This window comes from Apteryx rowi, unplaced genomic scaffold (assembly GCF_003343035.1).
Source record: "Apteryx rowi isolate R43461 unplaced genomic scaffold, aptRow1 scaffold_29, whole genome shotgun sequence".
Lineage (NCBI taxonomy): Eukaryota > Metazoa > Chordata > Aves > Apterygiformes > Apterygidae > Apteryx > Apteryx rowi.
Window position 1 is genome coordinate 1,548,454 of NW_020449307.1, and position 25,469 is coordinate 1,573,922.

The following is a 25,469-nucleotide window of genomic DNA, read 5'->3' on the forward strand; positions in this document are numbered from 1 at the left end:
AAAATCTGTTCCAGAAGCTGCTGGAAATGCAATTCTCCCTGACATTTGCCGTTGCCAGCACTGGGCAGAGTTTCTGCACTGATGTTGACCTTCTGAAATCCAGGAGCAAAAATCTCACCTCTCTATTTACGAACTTAACATCTTATCATCCAAGCATAACAGTACAGTTTACTGCTGCACAGCCCCACCCCCATCTTTTTGTATGAAAAATATTTTTTTAATTATCATTTAAATAATGAGTTCTGTACACATCAGGTATATAATTGAAAAAAATGATATTAAGGTTCATATATAGATCCATAAAAGCAAGGATTTAAGTAGTTTTAGGAGATGCTGTGTGCCTCACTGCATGTATGGGTCTATGCAGGAGGGTCTTGATTCATATAGTCATCTTATTCCAGCTCCGAGACCTGGTATCAAGGCAACTGCTCTTAGACTTGTCAAATCTCAGGCACTGAGCATGGATGAGCACTGATGCTGGATGCAACACTGGCGTGACTAGCCCAGCCATGGATACAGGGCTGATGCCAGGGGTSAACCTCCCATTTCAGCTCAGTGCAGCAGCTTCTCACAAGTTCACAGCTCTCCAGCTCCTTGGCCATGGCCTACACACTGCACCCAGCCAGGAAGATGCTGTGCTGTTACAGGAATTACTCACTTGCCCGAACAATTCCCTTGCTAAACCTGCCCCTGGACAAAGGGTGGATTTCAGAGTCTCACTGCCTTCTTTTCACTATTTTTGGTCAATGAAGGTAGGCTGGCTATGCACAGGCTTCTGACTGCACTCGGAACTCCACATTAAGGTCTCCAAAGACAGATCTTAGAGCAAAGCCACAGGATCCAAGATTTCAGATATCAGCCTTGCTTTAATGTGTACAGGGGTAGACCAGGAGGTATTCTGAGTCTGTGGGATGTAATAGCACCCCAGAAGGGGTTAGCTCGAAGCTTCAGAGACACCTGTAAATCCAGCAAGGATGAATTTCAAACCTTTCTTTGTCATGAACATCCCAATGCCTGAGTCCTGGAGCTTACCGTTAACAACAAATGGGTGAAATCTTCCCTGAGAAATTTGCTACAGTCAATTTAACTTAAATTCCTAGTGTCTTTAAAGAGGAGGCAATATCAAATCCTAAACAGTCATTAACTGGAATTTATTACACATGGTCTGTTTTGCCAGCTAGCTGTGAGCAATCTTCAATGGAGTATCTAGACAGAATTCCTTTTTTCAAGCCAACAAACATCCAGCATCCATCTCTGGATGCTTGTTATGCAAGGAGCCACGCGACTGACTCTTCTGGAGAGTATACCAGGTCATGCAGACTTACACCATATTTTGTGTTTGAACACAAGTCCCAAAGAGCTAGTCTTGACCTGTTCCATGCATGAGTCTGGGAGGGGAGGGAGAAAATGATGCCTAGAGCCCAAAAGGAGAGAAAAGGAGTGGGACCCTGGGGGCAATGCAGCAGGCAGCTGCAATTCAGGACGTCCTGGCCTGCACTGCGCAGCAAAAACCCAACCAGCTCCAGCTCACTGGAAACAGCAAAGTTTGGCAAAAGGCCTCTCCATCCCTGAAGTCAGCTCTCCTTTTGGGTCCCTAGGATTTGTGGCAGAGTATAAAAAGATCCCCAGTAAAAAGGCTTCCCCTTCTTTTTTTCTTTACTACAGACATTATGCACAGCTCTGCGTGAAATCACCTGCCCCACACAACCACAAATATTGGAGCAGTAAAGCAACTTTTCTACCACCCACATAAGATAAGGAATCAGGAGACACAAAGCCTCATTATATCCAAACAAAAAACTTACAAGCAAAAACATAAGTATTAAGAGGAAGCTGAAAAAGTAGCTGAAGAAATTAGCTATTGTGCAATCAAATACAAATTGAATTCCAGAGTGTATTTTTTCATTTAACACATCTGCCAAGTGAAGTCCATGTTCAAGTCACATTTAGAAAATCATAAAATCACCTTCAACATCATAGCTATCATCTCAGCTAAATTCTGCTGTAGTTACTTTAAAATAACTCCCCAGCCTTTGGCCTGTTAGCCTGGGTTTAAAGTCAGCGTAAAGAGAGCAGAATTGGCCCTTCTTTCAACTCTCTGCATGCCATAAGAGCTCAAGGAAGACTGGAGCTGAGACTGATGAAAGCTTTTTAAACCCAGCTAAACACATGCCTCCTCTCAAAGAGCTTGTCTGAAGACACAGCCAGCTCCACAGCACCACCAGCTTTCCCATCGATAGCTTCCTCACAGTCCTGAGGGAATAGTAGACTTGAGAGATGCTAGGTGAGATGGGGAACTGCATGTTGCTTACCTACTTTTTAAGAATAAATTAGTTCTGTTGTTGTTTCCGCAGAAGTCTGCCTTGAAAGAGAGTTTTAGGAGTAGATATCCCAGTATGAATGTGGAAACAGTGGAGGTCTACATGACTTACATGGCTGCAGGCCATACTGCTTCCTCATGGTTTTTGAAACCTTATTCTTAGACTGGACAATAAATCAAGTACAGCACTAACACAGGGACAGGTCCCAGTGCTCATGTCTTGGCTGGTGATTGGCACCACAGGTCTGGCATCCTGGGTAAAGCCAGCACTGTGGCAACACTTCTTCTCCCCAGCACAGGGATGGAGCTGGCTTGGACAAAGAAGGCCCCCCACCAGAGAAGGGTTGAGAGGAGCAGGTCTTTTGACACTTCTCCTGTCTTGCCTAGAACTGACAAAATCCCTGAGGATGTTCTGAAATACAACTAATCTCGGTAACTGCAAAACTTTTCCAAAATATCCCAGTGCCCAGGGCCTCTTTCTTGTGGAGACAAATGTGTTCCCAAGGACCTTTTACCTGGGTGCCTGTTCATTGCTTAGAGACCCCCATGTCACAGCTCAAGTTCATTGGTAATCGAGTCTCTCGCTCATCAAGAAAGAAACCTGATCCATCCTTCAAATCCCTCTGTTTTTTTCTCAAATCAACAAAAATACTTCTGTCTTCCATTTACTTTTATGCAGAATCATAGAAAACGAGCCTAGCCATGACCTTTAAAACCATCTGATATGCACTTCTCACATGCTTTATCAGGCAAAGCTAGAATCAAATGCACCTAGCTCACTCCTGACGGAAGAAGCGGCCTGTAAAGCCAGTGCTGTGCTGTGAAAAGCATACCTCCGAGAAGCAAATATGATTACTGTTGCTCTTTCTAAGCTGCAGCTCACTCCCCTGTTGCTGCCAATGATGATCTTAAAGGACTGCTTCATGCAGAATGTCACCTTAAGGTTATCGTCATTTATTTTGAGCATGATACCCGTAACAGTCTGATAGGTAAGCATCCAGTACCATTTTCAGGATTAACAACATGCACCACTAAAATGCAGACGGGATCAAAGAGCGACTGCAGCTCTGCAGCTCTGCCTCCAGGTAACTCCCTCCCCACACCCCAGGGGCTTCTGAAAGGCAACGGAGAGGTCTGCACGACACTGAGAGCTCGGGCTCACGATGAAAGGTGCTCTAAAAGAGTCAACTGCAAGGTCAGTGTACTTTACACACACATGTTGAAAAATAAGTAAGCATCAGTGTCCAATTTAGTTGTCATCACAGAGCGAACTCCAAGGCAAAGGAATGCTATAAGCTTGTAAGGACCACGCTTCTCCCCTTCCCTTTGATGTGAGCCAAGGTAATGGAGATTCTGCCAAGGTGTGACTAATTCCTTGTTACTATATTGCATAATTTTCATATACTTTTGAAAAAAAAAGAAAGAAGGCCTTTAAGAATTGGAGGGAAAGAGAAACTCACCCCCGACACATTCCACAAAACACAACCAGCAGCACAAAGCAGATTTTATTAACAGACGGTGAAAGCTCAATTTAAAAAGTACTGTGGGCATTAAAGGAGATTGTTTTATGTCTTTGACATGAATACTCAGGCTAGATGAACTATCAGGAGTTTGGTTTAAGTGAGATTAATGCTTAGTACTTGGAATCTATCCAAACTGATTAAATCTGATTGAGTAAGAGAGCACAACTTTCTATATCACTTTCAAAGTGATATGATTAGGCTGCATATGTACTATCTGAAAATGTAAATATAAACAGAAGGGAGGGGAAAAATACCCTTCCCAAGTTATAAATGCAAAAAATAATAATCAACCAACTGTAGAAAACACTTAAACTTTAGGTAAGTACTAGAAGACTTAGATGAAGAAAAAAGGTATTAATGACACACAGAATGTTTTACAGGAATAACAAGGCTGTATTCTGCCCTGCTGAGCAACTCATTCACCTCCTTTGAAGTCAGTTGAAGTGTATACATTTGGGTGAGGAAAATTTAATTCCAGATCATTTTGTCAAGGAAGCTCAGGAGAACATGTAACTTTTCAGGCTGTTAGTAGGCATGACACAGATTTGCTGCCAGTGATCTTAACATTTGTAATTAAATATTTAGAAATGCACTTTTGTTATGTCACCAAAAATTGACTCATTTTATATATTTTTATATGTATATTCAACAGTAACACCAAGCATACATTTACATACCTCCTGGAGAGAGACTCCGCTCCAAATTCAGATATGTAATGGTGGGAACCTGTATGTTGGCATCTACCTGTAAACTTAGTGTCTAAACTCTCAGTTTAGTCAATGCAAATTGGATCAATATAGTCAATGAAGCCTACAAAGTTCATCAGCTATGCACTTCAGGGCACTAAAGTTGATGCCTGTTTTTGGCCAGCCAAAACCTTCCCCTTCTATGTGTAGGATGTAAAGGATGAAGGACTATATACTAGAAAATATTATCTCTGAAAAAGATTTAGATAGATAATCAACTAACCTTGACCTTCCTTTTTTATGCTATAGCTAAGAGGGCTTGGAAACGTAACAGAAACATATGTATTTAAACATGGGGTTGAGTAAGATCATTGCTAAAATGCCGCATCCTGCACTACGGTCCAGACTCAGACAGCTGGAGAAGATTCAGAGCAGACCCATAAAAATAATTGAAGAGATCAGAAATCTAACTCACACAAAAAGACTTAGGAAGYGCAAATTATTTCACTTGGCAAAGCAAAAGTTAAGAGATGATTCAGGGTCTATAAACATATAACCTTTATAGGGAGACGACTGTTTCAGAAGACTCTAGCATCACACGAATATGCACCAATGTCTAATACGAAAAGCAAAGTGATTCCAAGTCTTAGGTTTCACTGTTCCAAGTTCCTGGCCTTACTACTGAGGTCTTAGGATTTTGCATTTGGTAAGGACCAAGTGATAGGCCTCAATTAGGCCAGAGAGGGACTGTACCTGGTGACTCTAGAAGCAGCATGCACTACGGAGCAGGCAGTCTGGCGACCCCTCTCAGGGCTGCTCAGGGAAGAGGGACTCACACCTTCCTCTGGAGATGTCCCATCTCCTCCCAGACCGAGGTCTGCACACTGCCTCTGGGATGCAAGGGGCAAATGACAAAGCCAAATGATGCTCAGCCTCACTAGCAGATCTAACATGTATTGTCCATTCCTGCACTTAGATCTACATCGATTTCCATTTTATTCCCCATTGAAAAAGAATTTCAAGTGTTGCAGCAGCCCATCAAGTGTTGGACATGGACACCACTCACAGGCCTGTCCTGACTGCTAGTGTGGGTGGAAAAGCCACAATCAGGTTACTGAAGTTTTATAAGTTACCACCCATCAGCTGAGACATGAAAACTACTCAAGTGTGAGAACTGAACCATAAACCTTTTGTGTTAGATGTATAAAATAACACGTGTTCATTTAAACTACCACCATGGAACCAAACATACATGGCAGTTTATGTTCTCCCAGCTTACTTCACATTTGCCATTAATGAAAAGCAGTACTGCATTAAGCTACAGTAACTTGACTGTCCAACCACATTTCACAAAAGCTTTGCTGGGATATTATGTAAAGAAATTACATGTGATGATATGGTAAAAGTTTGGTATGGGCTTGTCACCCGTGTTATACAACACAAGGCATCCAAAAACTTTAGTGCATGCCAAAGGAAACTTTATCTCAAAACCCATCATTCAGACATGTCTTCTGGAAATGAAAAACTCTGTATTGATGTAGTGATTATTAAGAAAATAGGTAAATTCCTGTCTGCAACATATACAAATGGGAGAGAAAACAGAATAGTGCAAAAACACCACTTTACCCAGCCTTTAATCTCAGTTTCTACTCTGCAAATTATGCTCAGACAATTTTCATCGAGGCCACTGCTCATTCCCTTTCACCAAGAAATGCAATTTCCTTAATAGGGCCAACCTTGCCACGGAGAGCTTGCCGAGGTGGGGGACGGTTTCACAGCAGATACAGCTGAGGTGCTGGGATCTCCGCCAGAAGCCCAGGCACGTCCTTCTTCCAGAAGTAACAGCTTTCACTTCTAGCACCAATGGGCAGCACTCCTTAAAGCTGCTCACCAGTGTCAAGGTCAGAGCATTGCTTTCCTCTGGGCCTTTGGCCAATTTATTCCTTGCTGGGGCTGGTTGAGTTTTTTCATGGGAAATCCATGATACGGATTTTTCATGGAAAGGCTCTGATCTCCTAAATGTTGGTGGTCATATCTGAGAAGATGGACTAGGAGTCAAAGTGCAGGTTCAGTGGTCAGAAGTCCATGTATTGGACAGCTCTACAGTTTACCAAATGCATGTTACCCAGTARGCATGAATGAAATGGATAGAGAAATAGATATCTGGATCCAGTACGGAGGCATATCTGGACAGCTCAGATAAGTTAGACAGCTGTCCAGGATTAAAGGCAATATAATGAATCATAAGTTTTACGCAAGTCAGAGAGGTCTCCATTTGACAGCATTGTTTAATAGGTAAGAGGCAGTTAAGGAATGCAATATAGTCCCTTGGTTTCTTAACGAAAAAAGAATAACAAATGTTGAAAAACTCTGCCAAACAACAAAGCTTACATTTTATACACGCTCATCAATTTAACCCTAAAACCTTAAAAGCCTCAGGGTGATCCCAACGCCTTTAATACCAAAGGCCCTAACTATGCCACAGATCAAGCACCAAGCCCAAGCCTGCTTTGTCTAGAAAGATGAAAGCGCACTCAAACAGGTGAAGGCTTCTTTGGAATCATCACCTGCAATTAAGCAAAGGAAAACTAAGAGGAGAAGAGGTAAGCTGAACTTGCTTTAAAAAGACACCACGGGAGCAGGTGGATGCTTGCTAAGGATAGCTGTGGTGTCTGCTGTCATTCTTTCACCAAACGATGTGCATTCATTGGGATTTCCTGCACGTTAACAGCAGATCACTTGGTGGGAAAGTTGGGTGGGTGCTGCGAAAGCAAAAAGAAATCTTTTTCTTGTATAYCATTCTGGAAAGTATGTTGTTACCAAGCTGCCATAGACAGAAATACCAGGGTTCAGTCAGAGTAAAGCAACACCACAGAAGATTTCATTTCAGGATTGGGATGATAATATATCATTCTTTGATGCCTTAAAACTGGTGACTTTAAAGTTATCAAATATTTAGTTTAACACAGGGTCTGTAAAAACTTAACGTTTTCCTTAAAAGTCCAGTTCCTAGATTTATACCATTTCAATTATTATTATTGGAAGAGAGGAAGCTTTTAGCCATTGCTGCTAAGGAGAAAATCTTGCAAATGTAAGCAGAAGAATAAACACCAGAATGCAAACTTTGAAAAAGACTGGATTTTTCTTTTAATACTTGTTTGTGAATATTCAAGGTAGCAATGCAGTAACAATCATACATTAGAAGAAAAGGAAGAGAGTGACTTACACTTGAACTGTCAGCTCCTTGTGGCTGTAACCATCTTTTTGCTCTGCATTTGGAAAGCTCATTACAGTCAGTCCCTTATGAGAAATACTGGGTACGCTGATAATACTATTAATAGTATTAATAATACTATAATTAATAAGGTTAATAATAGGAAAATCCACAATAAAATAATCAGTGTTGTTCATCATTTTAAAACTTTATGGAATGACACTATGCATGTGAATTAACTAATCCCCACATACACTTTTAGAGCCTATCTAAAATTCAAGGACCCACTGGCTCCTCTTGTAACAGTGCCAAGCACTGCAGTTCCCATCAACTTCTTCCTCAAGTTACATATCCACCCCAAAATCCGTAAAATTAACATGTAAGACTGAATGGTGAGAAAATTCTTCTCTTTCAACTCAGCATTTGCAAAARCTTTGTTATCCACCACCAGTGAAATCCTCCCTCTTAACCCACTTACCCTCCTAATCCATGGCCAGGGGGGGCTCGGGATCCTAACAGCATCCCATGAAGTTTGACATCTCCTCCCTTCCTGACCAGGGAGAAAGGCTGACTACAGCTCACATCCCCTCGCTGGGTGGGTTCATTAACCCACTCGAGTTAATTAACGGTGTTGCTAAGTCAAGCAACTCGTGATTATTCACCCTACAGCACCTCTGCTCCCAGCCAGGCTCTGGGAGCACAGCGAGAGCAGGAGTGAGTTTAATAACCTGGATTCAGCCCGAACAGAAAATGCTCCAGAAAACATCGATCTTCAGAAAAGCGCAAATCATGGCACTAATTGCCTTAAAACTTTCTGTGCAGTTTTTTCTTCACCACAGAGGTTTGAGGCAGGTGGGAAGAGAGAGGAGGAGGAGACGTGTTTAAATTACAAGCCATAAGAAACAAGTCCGGTTTGCCCAGCAACAGCGTGAAACGGGCAATCTGAATAAAACTTTCAGATGGAGATTATATAAAGAGAAAATCAATACGGTCAAAATACGTAAATAGCGAATTAATGGAGAAGGCTTTTATGGTGCGCTCAGCTGCAAGCCCGCAGAACAGGGCAAAACACAAGAGAGCTTTATATTCTCTTTTTCTCCTTTGTATTTTTCAGGTTACCCTGGCTTACAAAAATCAAGTTGTATTTCTTCTGCTTTGCTTCCTGTAAAATCAATAACAACAATCAATTAAAACTTGTTTTGTGCCAGCAGGCTATTGTTTGTGATAATAATGCATGCAGCTGAAAGAAGATTGCTTTATTTCCTTGACCTCCTCAGCACGCAGATAAATATGGTGTCTGTTCCYTCTATAACTTGAAACCACAACTCCATCCCCGGGTTGGTTTTTAAATCATATGAAAGAAGATTACACACTCTCACAGGCTGCAAACAGTTTGAAGTATCTGCTTTCAGTGTCACCTTAACTGGCTGGAAGATAACATCTAATTTATGCTTAATTCAGCAGAAATTCCCAGTATCAGGCTCAGTCCAGGTTTTATTTTTATTTGAATCCTATGTGGTTCCACTGACTTGGGTCAGTTTTCATCAAATGGAAGATGTGAAGAGTCGAGGTGAAGACCTGCCCGTTAGGAAGCTTTCACAGTTCATATCAACAGCAAGTTGTGATCATCTTACTATGTCCAGGATCTCGCCTGCACATTCCTGGTGCCATATACTCGCTGTTCAGACACACGCATACAAACACAGATATGTAAAGATAGATAGACACATGGCGAGAGAGGCAGAGGGAGAGTCAGCAGTGATGTCCTCTTACATAGCGAGTCAGTACAAAATTTTGTCCTTCAATACATTATTTGTTTTACCTGGCCACAGCTACAGCCCCCCAGGGTGCTGGGTGCTGCACTAAGGCAGAGGCAGCCCGTTCCTGGGCAGCTGCTATTTTAACCATATACAGAAAGCAGGCAGCACCCTGTAGGAAGGGCAGAGCACGGAGGACGAGGCTAAGAGCGAGCGCCGTGCTAATTCAGGCCAGCTCTGCACCCTGCTCCTCCRGGGTGGGGTTGCATCAGGTCTGCAAGCAGTGGTAGGAGGGTTTGTCAACCAGCGATGGGCAAGTTGTGCAACGATCTGAACAAGAGCATGCCTGCCTGCTCAGAAAGGAGATTAGGGACCTGAATACTCCTTTATACCTGCTAAATAATTAGTATCAAATAACCGAGTCCACTCTGCACTTTTTCCTCTAAAGAGCAAAATGGGAATGATTTGTTTGTTAATTTAGACATGAAAGCTGGGGGGTTTAAAGGGACCTGACGGTGTTAGATGCCCTTCTGCCAGCAGATCCTGGCGGCACGGCGAAGAGCACGTACCCAGCCCTTGTGCCCCCGCCACTCTGGCCGCGGCGCTGGCGCCAGGCTCAGGCCACTCACTTTCATGTTATTGCTTGTACGATGACTTGCTGTTTGGCCCCACTTCTTATCTTTGCCAGGTCATCGGCTGGCATTATTTTTTTATCTGTTATTAGGGGACAAGAACAACTTCTGCCTTCTCCCAAGGTCTGATTTCTTAAGGGTTAAACCTAGGCCTGAAGAACTGGAAACAGAGTTGGAGAGATATGCAGCAACAGAATGCATCGTCCATATCTTTTTGACACTTTTAGCTCCATTAACAGCTATTATTTCCAGTTTCACTGGCACGGCATCCCTAAGCTATTTAGTGCAATTTAGGGCAGATCCTAGCACATACTGACCTGTCCAAATATCCACCCTATGTTGCAAAACGCCTTCAGTTCAGCAAACTTAGCAGTTGTCCCAAGGAAGAAGGAACAGGCAGCACCTCCCTACCACCGCCGCCGTGCTCAGCCGGCCTCCAGCCGCGGGTGGGAGCTCACCGTGCTCCACGGACCTAACRAACCGCAGAGCGGAGAATGGGCTGTTTGTCACCATTTCCAGACACACTGTTAAACAGCCTGGTTTTATTATGCTTACAGTGTTCATACAGTGAGTCAAAGCGCTTTTAAAGAAACAGGGGTTACCCAATTAACTGGCATGAGACAGCAGGACAAAACACAGTAGATAGAAAACCAGCCTTGCTCCCCGGCCCCAAACTATCAAAAAAGCCAGGGTGAACACATGCATTTTACCCAGCTGCTTGGAAAACCCTCCAGATGGAGCAAACTAGGGCTGATGCATCCAGGGGCGAGGATGGAAGAGGTGCAGGTAGCCGCCTTTAATCCTTCCTCGGTTATTTCCCGGCCCTCCGCCGCCAGCTCTAATTTGCCCCGATGGATGTAGCAGAGCCTTCAGCCTCATCAGCCTCTGATCGAGCACGGAGGAAAGTGAGGGACGCCCCAGCCTGCTCGCTGCGGCCTGAGCCAACGTCCCCTTCGCACGCCAGGCAGGGCTCACGCGCCGTGGCATCACCTTTCAGAGACTGCTCTGCCCCAAAATACCTGCTCTGGCRCAGATATTTAGGGTGAAACTCAATTTACTTAACCAAAGCTGTCTCAGAGTTAGGCCTCTGATCTAGGATGGGTGTCCGGGGATGCCTCCTCTCTTCGCTGGCTGTAGAAAAAGCCAGGAGATTGCTTTAAACTAAATACTTAGATTTAGTTAGCTAAAGCTGGGCACAGGTGAATCCCACCTTCAGGGAGTGTTTGTTACAAAGACAAAAAAAAATGCATTTTTCATGGTCTAGTCAGGTCTCACAGACCTTAAAGAACTGGAAAAAAAGCTTTACTCCACATAATCGGTCTTAAAATCCTCCTGACTAGTTCATCTATCCTTTCTATCTCCCTAATACCTCCTTTTCTTTCAATTTTGCTTTCAGTTTGTGAACCTCTGCTGGAAATACTTTCTGCACGGATGAATAACAAATATTCTCTCCTCTACTTCACTCATCTGTTCTCCTGGCAGAAATCCCAGGCCGTGCAACATTAAGCCGCCGAGCAGGTAACAGGACTTGGCTCGGGACTCGGGGTCCTTGCAAGAACTTGCGCGGGCTGTATTTGAAACATTAACAGAAAAATCAGGAGGACAAAACTTCCYGTAACTGAAACCCCATATCGCTCTCAAAAATCCATCCCATTCAAGTCAGTGAGATTGGATGATGAGGAATTTTTTTTCTACTGTTTGTTCTTTCTTGTTTTCCGTGTGTTTGGCTGGAATGGGATAACAYTTTAAGAAAAACCTTTCTTTTCTCATTTTTTCTAACCTGTTAGATAGTCTGGTCACCTTTTAAGTTTTCACTGTATTTTAGGTTCGTGGTATAATTTTGTTTCCCTGACTTTTATTAACGATAATTGAATTTCCCTATTGTGTTTTTAAGAGAAAAGCTTTCCTGCGCAGATCCTTCCTTTATTTGTACTGTTTAGCTTACCTGCTTTTCAGCGTATTGAAATTATGCTACAAATATTTCAAAGCACAAACTTTCACCTGCTACGGTTACATTTCTAAGAACTTGTATATATTTACATCTGTCAAGATGAAATCCATAAAAGCTTACAAACGGATGTCTCTTACTTAGGGTGACAAATACAGGCYCACCACCTCCCATAGCTTCTGCAAAAACGTGCATGATTTTGGGTGCATGAGCTCAGACTCCTTAAACTGCTTTTATTTGCATGCTTCAACACATATCCCAGTTATCTGCATTCACCTGTTCTTTCAAGCAGCTTTAGCACATCCATTGATTTTATTTCTCAGCACTTTCAAGCTCTAAGTCCAACACATGAAGCACTTATCCCTTCCCTGCCATTTTTGAAAGTCTTTTCCCCCAGCTTCTTACAGCCTGTGTTGCTATCGGTTTTCCTTTTTCTTTTCTTTCCCTTTTTTCCCTATACTTTGGTCCAGCAAGGAAACAAAGTTTATATTCAATCACTGTTAAACCTGCTGGCAACTTTCAATCATCCCTGAAAGAGGAGCAGAGCTTCAAAAATGTGAAGCTCATAGCGGACTTCAGGAAAGCAGGCAACCAGCTTGAGGGAAGGTGCCCAAATTAGCGTTGTATTCCCAAGGAAAGAAAGGCTACAGCACAACCACACTGTTAGAGAAGCCCCAAAAGGGAGACATCACCAACGCCCCAAGGAAGAGAAAGCTCCAGTCTCCCCTGTGTGACATTAGAGATGGAACAGTTCAGTGCACRGCGACTTTGCACTGCTCTTCACCGGTTCCTCATTAGCCCAAATTATGATACATGATTGACACAGCTTTTTCTGGAATATTGTCCTTCCCAGACATGTTTCTTACTTGCTCCCCTCTATAAATTTTACACATATACTGCCTTGTTGCTGTAGACAGCACCTTAATGACAGAAGCAGCATTTCCAACAGTTCACCCTAATGGGCACGATGTACTTAAAACTTATGAGCGCTCAGAAATACCTTGGTGGGGGGGCTATATCATATTGATAAGACTTTGCAGGAAAGAAGCACCAAATATCATGATTCTTGGAGAAAATCATATGGAACTGGCACATTTCCTAGGCACAAACACATGATTTATTCTAACTCAGTCCTGAAGAAATACCTAGTCCACATGGGCCATGCTCACAGACTGACAGTGGCTTTGAGCCCAGTTACGGATATACTAAACCCTTAAACTCTGAATTTAACTTTAAGAAAAACACCTTATCTTGCCATTCCCACTATCAGCTCTGTCCCCTTTTGGAAAGCACTCATTTTTTGATTTACTCATGGCACAGGCTGCTCCCAAGTTTAAGTATTATACAGAAGGCTGCATTAGCTCTTTCTCCATGGATTTAGATATGGGATTGTTCATATTTGGCATATTTTTGCAGTTCATTTGTCCATGAATTGCGCATGTAGTAAATAAGCGGCACAGCTCAGTGGTGCCATTTATCCTGGGTCAGAATTACCAATGTCCTGCTGTGTAATAAGGATTCGCATCCCCTGGATTAAAAGCATTAAAGCAAGGCCCTACACCACGGACATGGTGTAGGATCCAGACGTGCTGGTGTTTGGGCTCCATACTCACTTTCTGTGTTAGGATTATTATGTCAAATATCCGGCTCAGGTATGGTATCCCAAAAAGCCCCGTGTTCAGGTTTTGTGAGAGGAAATAGAATCACACCTTTCAGTTTTATATTTCTTCCTTATATATATAATCCTTATTACAGCATTTATATTTGGGTTTTCTTTTCTTAACTGTTATATTTTGACTCAATACATTTGGAATTGATTTTATTTGTCACCTTGTTAATCTTTTTTCATCCTTTCTTTCTTACATCTCACAATTTTCCTCCTTGAAAAAGCCTTGTAATTTCCAAACACACACACACACACACACACACACACACACACACACACATACATTTAGGGCAGTGCAAAGCAGTGGCAGACTTTTCCTTGATTACTTGCCTGAATGGTGTCAGCAAAGAAAAAACAGATGTCAGAGGCACAGCTCTTAAAGGCCAAACAGGCCAAATTAAAGGAAAATGAAAAGATGTTGAGGCAAATTCACTCGTTCTTCAAACAAACTCATATTCCCTACCTAGGTTTAAAAAAAATTGCCATTCCTCCAACAGAAATATTCAGGAGTGTTTATGGTCTGCCAGATGATTGGAGTGTAATAAATGTAATTTTGCAAGCTTATAAAATATCTTGACATTGCCTTAAAGAAACCACAATAAACAATCTGGTTGGATTGCTTTATTTCCATTTCTATCCCTTATTAAACCGGTAGGCAGAAGATGCAGCAGCAAAACAAAAGAAGTTTCCCAATTGCAACATCACAAATAACCAAAAATAGCTTAAGAATAAATTCTGTCGTCGGCAACAGTCCATTAACACACAGCGTATACCTCCTTAAGTTTTGCTACAAGCCAGATCCTTATCTCAAATGCAGGCAGAGTGCCCATTTACTTCAATAGGAGCCGCGCATACGTATTCTCAAGCAGAATTTGGCCTGGTGCGTTCATTAAGGGCTTCTGAACTTAAGATGTTACTTTGACGTTCCAGAAAAGACCTGTAGTACAGATAAGCTGCTGTTGATTCTTGGTGAAGCTACCTCTCCTGCCGTTTCTGGGCAAGTCCTGACACCGAGCCTGTGAGTGTTCCCCTGGAGCATGACATGCACCTACAGAATAATGAAGACATTGAACTTTTTGATTGACGGGGCCTCAGAAACGATGCACCGAAAAGAACAATTATTGCAACATCGTGGCAAACCCCATCTTGGATCGAAATTTCCTTTTAATCTCCGGGCTAAGGAGCACGCCAGGATTATCATACGATTTAATAAATGGCTATTGCAGGTACACAAACACGCAGGATGTTCTCGGAAGTGAAGTACTTACAACTTGCGACTCAAGAGCCTCGGCACGGTGCACGCTTGGCAACTCCCCAGATGCTAAGAGTCGGTGGCTGGAAGCACGGCAGCAGCTGGCGGCACCCTTCGCCCACCTCCACCCACCCACGGCCCCACAGCCCTGAATGCCAGGTCTTCTCCAGCGTTGGGCCAACCCACGGCCTTGTTGTGGCTCCCTGATGAATCTGGCCTCGGGGTGCGCCGTGCATGTAGGATCCCCCATCAGTCACCTCTCCTCCCGAAGCAGCCTTGAATGACCCTCCCATCACGAGAAGGACTTCATCCCTCCGAGAACATTTCCGTAGCGACTGCGCTGCTGGTGAGATTCGGGAACAAATAAGAGGATCGAGTAATTTTCCATGTTTGTCAACTTTGGCACAATTTGTACTACTCCAATCAGCACTGCTCCTGTTCTCTAAAAAGAAGGATTTTTTTTTTTCTTAGTGGATGTACTAAATTTGTTCTCATGGCCTAATTTATGCAGGCTTTACCTTGCCCGTCTTCTGGCTGTAACTGGGTTATCACATCACCTCTCTGCTCCACCCCCACCCCATTCTCCTGGATAAGTGGGTTTTTTATACTTAGGGTTTCTTTACAGATTATGAATCTCAGACGCTCACACTGGCACTTCCCTAGCTGCCCCCTGGGCTCTTCCGCCAGGAATGGACCAGAGCTGTTACAGGCAAGTGAGCACCATGGTTTATAACCCGGCACCTTCGCTTACTCTGAAATCAATAGCATATAATGCTCAGCCTATAGAAGGCAGCTGCCAAAAAGCTGGTACACAGGCATTTTTACCGACCTTCTTCCAAGGATGGTGACCTCCAAAAGAGGAAGGAGGTGAACAGCAGGAATTGGAGACTGCTTAATTCTGGAGCACTCTGGTGTCCATCACTTGTACTTACTGCAGCTGTCTTTAGGGTAGAGAGCTGAAGGCCTGGGTCTCTCTTCCCGCATCTCCGTTAGTCGCTCGCTAATGAGCAGAGATGGGGAAGGAGGGTGCACTTTGCTGCTTGCAGTTCCAGGCAGTGGAGAATCAGTGCTCCCGTGTGCAGGGAGCACCCATCGCCTCCAAACTGCACCAAATCCAAAACCACGTATTTAAAAGGGAGAGCAAACACGAAATTCCCAGTATTCAGAAAAAGAATGAACAGATCAGATGCTGTTACCCATCCTCGTCTTTGAAGATGCTGCTGTGCAAATGCTGCTGCTCATAGCACACGCGAGCCCACTTCAGCCCTCGGTTTCATGGTGAACCGCTGCGGCCCTCCAGGTTAAAACAACAAATGCGCATTCGAGCTACGATGAGTCCTACCACCGTGCGATTATGCGTCTCTCTAGGAATTTGTTTCATCCCCGTGCCAGAGACTCAGCTTCTGTAGGGAGCAAAATTGCAGCGGGAGAATTTCTCCAATACCAGGTGCTGAATGACACAATAAAATCAAGACGATTTCTTTCATTTCCCATAGCACCTTCTCTTGGAGGACCTGACATGAAAAGGCTACACCTCACTCTACCTCTGCGGTTTGTAATCTCAGAGATCAGCCTTTACACCAAGGGGGAAACAGAGGTATACAGAGCTCAAAGGATTTCACAAAGACTAAACGAGAAGTTTACGATGGAGGCAGGAGGGGGACACGGCTTTGCAGCCTCCTCTTCTGTYCTTCGGTCACAGTACTGCTCTTAGGTTATGGTCCCGCTAGCCAGGGATCCAGCTGTTTCTTCGCTGGAGAAGGGAAACACTTATTTGCATTTTCACACTGCATCCYGGGGTCCCAAATTGTTCACAAGTGTGTGAAAACCATGACCTGAAAGCACGATGCCTGGCATGGGGCTTCACTAGCCCCGTTGCGGGCCAGTTCATGGCCATCACCTGCAGCCTGCGACGGCACAGGCCACCATGCTCGTTCCGTCCCTTATTCTGCCAGCGTTTCTGCATCCGCAAGCAATGCAACATACCACCTTACTCCTCTCATTTTTTTCATTTTTCTTTTTCTCCACAAACATTTGGCTCCACAAGAGCTTTGGATATTCTGACTTAGCTCCAGTTACCGCTTCAAGTATGAATTTACCAAGTTTGGTACTTACAAAACCCTGCAATATACTTCTAAATGCATAGAATATACTAAAAAATATAATCTGTTAAATTATTTACCCAGCCTCTACAAGCCATTAAGGACCCTCTTGGAAAATTTAACATGCAGGAGACTTTTATTCCAGTGTATTTCCAAAGTCTGCCAGTATTTCTCTGAGGCTGGAAACATGCTGGAATGGTAGCACACTCCTTCCACAAAGGATATGCAAGTAAGTCAGTTCATAATAAATTGTGTAGGATAATTGTGAGATAATACAAATATTACAGTACATGCTTTTGTTTTAAAAAGTTTTGAATTTCTAGAGAGCTATGCAATGCCCAAAAGTTCCTCCTGTTTTAATCACAATACAGAACACTCTGTCTATTGACCTTAATTATTCATGTTGAGGTTTTCAAGGTTCTTTGTCTTTGTGTTCCCATCCCATGAACTCATCAAGCATCAAAGTTTGGCGTTTTTTTAGGATGYTTCTGAATATATTACCATTGGCATCACACCATAAAACGCTTTGGCAGCCAAACAAATAGCTTTACATGAAACCCAACATAATCGTGGGATATTGAAATATGCTTCCTGTACATGACTGGAATTCCCCTAATTAGCAGAGTATTTTCTAATCTGTCCAAAATTCATCACGCAATCTGCCAAAACCACAATGCGTTTTCCCTCTTGTCCACCCAGGGAAGCGAACCGTTTCACTCCAGCAGTTTCACAGAGCCACCTGAAACATGGAGGGAAGCGAAATGCTCAAAAATCTATGAAAGTTTGATTTTTCTCCCATTGACTTCATATAGGGATTACCTGGTCAAAAGTCTTGCACATAGTAACCAGGGTAACCCAAAGCAATTACACGTGACAAAACACCATATATAGCCACCTTTGGTTTTTTAATACAGTTGCCTGGCCAGCCAAAACTACAACTCCCAGCATGCAACTTCCCAGTTCACACCAAAAGAACTTTTCCATTTTTTTATTTATTTTTCTAATAGCTTGTATTTTGGGAAATGTAGTTCTGACCAGTTGCACACTGTGCATCTGCTTTATGAGAGAAAAATAGTTGCAATACCAGTTAGACCCTCAACTGTGCAACCATTTACCAGTTCAGCCCTCCACTGGCAAATGTGCAAGAAAGTCCGGTGGGAAGTTAATAAAAACAAAAACATTTTGCCTTTCCAGGTATCACTGCAGATGTCTATTCCAGACGTGCCTCCAGTATTGATACTGGAGAAGACTTCAAATATATAATGATTATTCTGTACTTCATTACCCACTGTGGACCTAAATTCCCAAGCAAAACAAGTAGCTCCAGCTTAAAAGCTTTCTGCGGTTTTCAGCGCAGAAACTAAAAAAAAAAAAAACAAAAAAAACCCACATGCCCTTGGTGACCAATCATGCCGAATAAACAGCAGACACCGATAAACTGATTTCAAGGTAAGTGCAGCCCATAGGCTGCAATGTATTCAAATAAATCTTTCCATATAATGAACAAATGCTGAAGGTCAAAAACTATATATAGATAATTCACAAACAGCAAGGGAGACTGAACTCTACAATAAATTGTTCATTACAAATAAACCACCTTCTTTATTGATTAGATACAGATCTTTTAATAAAACACTTCATAAGCCTTCAAAGAAGAGAAATAGTCTGTGAAAATGAAGAGAAAAAATAACTTTTCATCTAGTATGGTGAACAGAACCAAAATTTGAGGCTATATTGTGCAATAACAAATTCACCTTCCCACATTAATTACCATATTTTCAAAAATTGTGGACTAGTTTTTGAACATGTCGACCAAGAGTATTAGCTTAGATGATGAATAATCTGGTTGATTTTAGCATGGATTTATAGCCTCAATTATTGAATTCTACATCAATCTAGAAATTAATATTTCAGTCTAAACACCCTTTCACATTCTCCACAATATAACTTGTCACCATTAATCCTGAGCCTTGATGTTAAACATCTCCTTGCTATCAAACTTTAAGTATGACATGGACTATATTTTCTGTACTGCTGGAAAGAATGATTGAACACTGAATTGATCGAAAATCTTGATTTATCTTGTCTACAATTTTCAGCAGTGTGCCATGATTTATATGCCAGAGAAAGGTTCTTTGATTAGCTTGCCGTAGTCTAGAAAGGCTAAACATTATGGGCATTAAAATTTCAACACAAACGTTATCTCTGCAGTAAGCACAATAGTGACATCTTGTGCCTCTCAATACATGTCTTAACTGAAGTTCTGACACTTCTCAGCAGAGATTTACCTCTAGAGCTTTGAGGTTGGAGCAATCAATATATAACCTATTTTGATGCAATTCACACACCAAACTACATTAAAATAACATTAGGACTTGCTGACAACAGCCAGGAAATGCAGAGTTAAAGGCTAAAACTCTGTCTTTAACCAATCCATAAGTAATTTCAGTTTCTGTAAGCAACGTGTGCTTCCGTGCCATAGTAGCCAGCTAGAGCCAGGTCTCAGCCGGTGGCCCAATTTTCTAGGCTTTTGCTGTTATAGCAGGCCCAAATGTTTTATACAAACTTTAACTGACTCCTGTGTAATGCTAAAGGAAAGAACAACTACTTTGATTAAATACTCAAGGAATATGTTAGTTTTATGGATATAGGCTCACTCCACTTATTTGAAATAGGAAGTGGCTTTCTTCTTACAGGACTTTTCTAATACTAGTTCCAATTCCACAGAGTTGGGTGAGAGCCCCAAGTGCCCCCCAGTGCTGCGGGTTCCTCTGGTGGCCTAAATGACCCAAGTAACCCATGTGCCCATGATGGGTTAGGTCCGAGAAGAGCCTCGGGGAGTGAAGGAGAGCCAGATTCCTTCCTTGGCACACTGCAAAAAGCCTCTGCATGCAGAAATCCCCGTTTTCCCTGGCAGGCAGTTATCCATGTCAGCTGTTGCTATACAGTGCAGCTCACTCAGAGATCACTCAGGGCTTTGTCATTTAATACTTCCACCCCAGGTGAACCATATTTTTTCCCCGCAGTCCATCAAAAGCCTACTCTCCCAGGCCTCTAGGGTTGTTCATAGCCCTCTAGTTTCAGATATCCACACTGTTTAGACATTAATAGCAAAACATACCGTGAAATAAGAAATATACACACCAAATACTATTAATATAGGTGCTCCCTTTTGTCTCAAGCATCCCGATGCTTTCCAAGATGCACCTGCGCTTCTCCTCGCTCAGCCCTGAAGGACCTTTTTGGCAGAGCTTAGAAGCTGTTGAGCACAATGGTTATATTTAATACATTTAGCACAGGAAATGCACATATGTTTTTAGCACATACGTTGCAGACAAAAGACCACAGGACTCTCTAAGGTTGGACACAATTAACCAGGTTGAATTCACCAGTCTTTTGTGAAAATATCCACTGTGTCATTTATTTTAAAACAGGTTATGACTGCCATTTGGAACCTTCTAGCAGACACCAAATAGCACCCCAAGACTGTGTAAGAGCATTGGCTAGAAATAAAAAGATTAATTCAGACGAAACAAACAAAGACGCCCAGAGTTATCTTCAGGCCTTTCAGAAACAATAGAAAAACAATATTGTTTCTGCCAGCCCTGCAGAAAGAATAAAGAAAGCCCATGTGTGATGCCTGTAGATCCCATAAACATTCCCTGCACACTGAAACACTCCCACACAAAAAAATACTAGATGAATTAAATGTTACTTGCTGAATCCTCAGCTTTTACACTTCTAGGTAGATATTCAGGAGGCCAGCAGAGTTTTATGTGATTTGATGAGATCTGAACCCATACTGAAGGCAGCTCTAAACCAGTCATTGCAGTGGATGTTCAGGTAGCCAAAACTTCTACTGCATGCGGTAAGTGTATGCATGCCTACCGACAAAACTCCCTTTTTAAACAGCTTCCACTCCCAACTTTCTCCAACATCAGAAAGAGGTAACTTAACGCATAGGACTGACATATGAGATTTATTTAAATTGAAACAGAATTAAGAACTCTTTTGAAGACTGCACACAGAATCGTTGAGGTTGGAAGGGACCTCTGGAGATCATCTAGTCCAACACCCCTGCTCAAGCACACTCAGATTTATTTTCTCCTTACAATAATGTGTACACACACCTTTCTATTTTTGCCGATCACCTGCATTAACATTTGGAGAAGATATAAGGGATGACTGGTAGTTTTGGCCCAAGTATTCATTTACTTATGTAACTCAGACCTAATTGCGGGTCCGCACTGCAGCCCTTAAACCCTTCTGTACAGAGCATGCATAATCAGCAGAAGTGGATGATTCTGCTAATACCACAGTTAAGTGCCTTGAGCAAGCACACTATTATAATTTTGCACCAATTTGAAAATATCCATTTAAATGTTAAATGAAGAGGAACTAATCAATAAAACCATGCATAGAGTCTCTTGGGAAGTACACTGGAAGAGACAACAATAATCTGCCATTAACATGCAAATAAAGACACAGCAGGAAACAATAAGAGTATTGACTTCACTGTGATACTTTAGGAAGAATGTTTTACTAAAATTTGGGCCAAATTCAACTTTGATTTAAATCATTGTAAATGGATCGGCTTGATTTGACACAGTGGGGAAAGAAACAGGACCTCTGCATGGTGGAAGCACACAGGCAGCTACAGATACTGTTGATTGGGAAAAGTGACTATAGTCCCTGTGCTGTATTGGTGTAAGGTGCCATACAAATAGTTTTAAACAGTTTGCCTAAAGACCTTAGTATCTAAGAATACACATGAACCAAGTATGGAGTGAAAGGAAGAAGTAACATAACACACAAGCAAAGGACTTCAACTGGCCACGACCATTTTTTTTCTGAGTCTAGGTAATTTTTTCATTATGCTAACATAAGCACTGCTGTGCATCTATAGCCTTCTTCTTAAGGCCTGTCAGCTAGTTTTTGGATGGTGCATGGCAGAAATAGATCTTAAAGAAAGGTTTAAGGCACAAGGAGCAGAGGATATATAGACCAGAGTTCACTTTATCAGAGAAGAGAAAACAAAAAGTAGATCTGGCTGGCACCAGTGGAAAACAGAGAAACCATAGACAGGAGCATATAAAATGGCAAGGACGGGGGTGCAGAAGAGCTTGAATGCAAGGCTCGAATTTTTTGAGGTAGGTAAGAACGAACTACCTGAAGGATAAAGAAGAAACAGATAGGCGAGCAGGGTTTATTTGTAGGGGCTGCAACGGAGAGATGGGACGCAAAGGAAGAAAGCAGAAAAGCTTGTACTAATCAAGTTATGGACAGGTAAGAGCTTTCTTTTGAGGTTCAGTTTGCTRGATGATTTGACTACAGTTCGTCCTCAGAACCACAAACCATGACCCCCTAATGTCACAGGATAACACTTTGGTTCCCCATTACACCACTCAGCTGCAACTAGGCTACTGCCATCAAAGTGAAAACAAATACCTCATTCAAGAGTCAGAATCCATACCCAGAAATTCACTGTTAATCAATACTGGTTTGCCCTGTGAGTACACAAGTTCAGCAGCCTGGAATAGTCAGATATTCCTGGAAAGCAAACAGATTTCTGCATTCAGTAAGATGGAAATGTGACTTCTAGTTCAAACTGATGAGTATTTTTCCACACTTTGTGGGGCCTCATCTGAGATCTTGCTGGCAATGGTACAACCTCCTCAGTGTACATTGAGCTGACATTGGAAAAGTGAAAAAGCTGCAATGTACCTCTCTCTGTCCTTCCAAGAACGGTCAGTCACAGACATCTGTAGGTGGTAGAGAGCTTATTCTTTGCTCCTCATGCTGCCCTGAGACCCTTTGCACTACACACAAGGCAGCTACAATTCATTCCTTAACCACTGACTGTCCTTTTTCTGCAGCTCTTTAGAACTGATACAGAAGGAGGAAAATCATGATGAACATCCAATATGATGAACCTTGTGACCCCTTGTCCCTCTGTCCCCTTGTGACAGAGGCACAAACTCAACCACCTCCCCAGCTTCTTCCCCACTTACAAGGTGGTCTGAAGATGTGGGTTAAACCAACAGAGCTTCTTATCACAGCTTCTTTGCCTTCCCCCTGCACCAACTTATTTTCTTAAAGTCTAAAGCTATCCTCTGGATTGTGCTGCCTATTACTAAATAGTAATGTGAGTAGTGCTGAACCCACTAATTAATTCATTCGGTGGAAGACCTTGCCTGACTTTGGGACGATCTGGCTTTTCCGACAGCCAGGTAACCCTGCTAGCAGATCTGGACATTGGGTAGTGATCTGTCTTCCATAGATCACTAACAAAAAACAGAGCAAATCAACTGGCCCCTAAATGAGCATGTAAAGCAAGTAAAGGCTCCTTATTTCTTTTCATATTTCTTTATAAAAGCGTGGCATAGACTCCCTTATCATGTCCTTAGTATTTTAACAGTTGCCACCTAATTTATCTGCCTGACAAATCTTATTTCTAGATGCTCAGACCATCACATACACCTGATCTCAGTGAAACTTAAATTTAGCTCGAGGATGAAATATTGAACATTGTTCCTATTTATACACTTGTTGTGACCATACTAAAAAAAAAAAAAAAAAAAAAATCACCTGATGAATTAGACAAAAGGAGCACTGGCATTGGCCCACATACTGATCYCACTCAAGCCAGGCTGCTGCCTGATTAATGAGTCGTGATATCATAGTCTGTGAGGAGGCATACATAAGTGGCAAGAAGAAGAATAGCACCAGACACTGTCAGGCTGGCTCTGTCTAAATCTGGAGAAAAAAAAAATGTTATGGTACAGCTTTCTATAAAGGAAGAAGGAAATCTTTCATATATCAAGGCTGCAGGATTTTTGGAGGTTTTGCTTCCAATAAAGATATATAAAACCAGCCCGTTCCTCAAATCACGCAAGATTTTTATGAAAGTGCTTTAAACCATTAGTAGTTCCTGGAAAAACGAAGCGTATTTTTTAACCTGAAGAAGTCATTGTAGCTGACAGCCTTTAAAATTGCTTCATATTTTGCTTACAAACTGGCAAAAGAAATATCCACAGTTTCTCAGAGAGATGCTTCCCAGAGCTATTGAAAGTAAAAACCAATGTGTCAGGGGGCCAGGATATTTCAAGGTCAGAGCTGGTCAGAGGAGACTCATTTCTGTCTTTTATGATGAATTTCTTAATAATTTTCAAAGATGGCATCCAATATGTATTGCTAAAGTTTTTGTCTAGCCCTACTCGCTCTTGGAGTTTGTAAAAAACTGTGAAGAGATAATGATTTTCTGTTAAATTATTGGACTGGGATTCAGGACTGGATTTATTCCTTGTTCTTCCACAGATTTCCTAAATTGCTTTGGAGAAAAATTTTCACCCCCATCTCAAAGTTCTATCTGTAAAGCAGATATATAAAATTTTGCACAACATTCCTTAAAATATATATGGGGAGCACAGATATTTGATCGTGTTTATATCATAGTCTGGAGGCCCTCATTAGTTCCTTTCTCAGTAACGGCTCAGGAGTCATGAGCTCCTGGCCAAACCTGCTCCCTATTTGATTAAAAGTGGCGAGCAAAGGCATGTGAAAGGTAGGGGGAGAACATGTCCTGGGGGGCAAATACCCCAAAGCTGTGCTGACAGCTACTGTCTCTGCTTCTGCCACTGGGGAAATGAAGCTATCAGACACTGACGACAGCTGGAAGGAAGCCACCAGGGATCTGGAAAAGGGGTATTTGGAGGCTGGAAGCGGGGAAGGATCTACCTGTCACAGTAAACTATAGCTAGGAATATGTTTGCTGGCTGGTCACGTCCATATGTCCCCAGTGTCAGGTCTTGGGTGGCAGTCAGGAGTGGATGGTGAGGACTGGGCTGGTATGAAACTACCCCTCTCCCAGTATGCTCTTGCACATCATACAACCCATGCTTAGGGGCTTCCTACAGATGTTTGGAGTCCTGCAGGCTTTTCCCACGGTCTTTTTGGTGGTCTCTCAGCAGAGATGGCCAAGCTCTGATACTACGAAAGGACTCAAGCCAGAGAAGATCCCCCTCTGCAACAGGGAAAAATAGTAGTGTTCTTACTCTCTTACCCTCTGCATCCCTTTCCAAGGATTTTCCCACAACTTAATGAATGGCAGTAACCTAAAGTGAGAGGTGGACACAATGCGAATAAGAAAGGGCTTCCTGGGCCCTTCTTGAAACTCTTCACAGAAAAATTTTGTGTCTGTTAATTAATGCTGTAAGCACTTCATTAAAATCTTCCTCGCTGCACCCGGTTATGTCAGTGAAAAAGAAGATATTGTCTTACATGGAAGTGGGATAAGACCAAAATAGACAAAACAAAAAAAATCATAGTACGAGGGCCATCACTTTACTGCATATTAAAAAAATGATGGA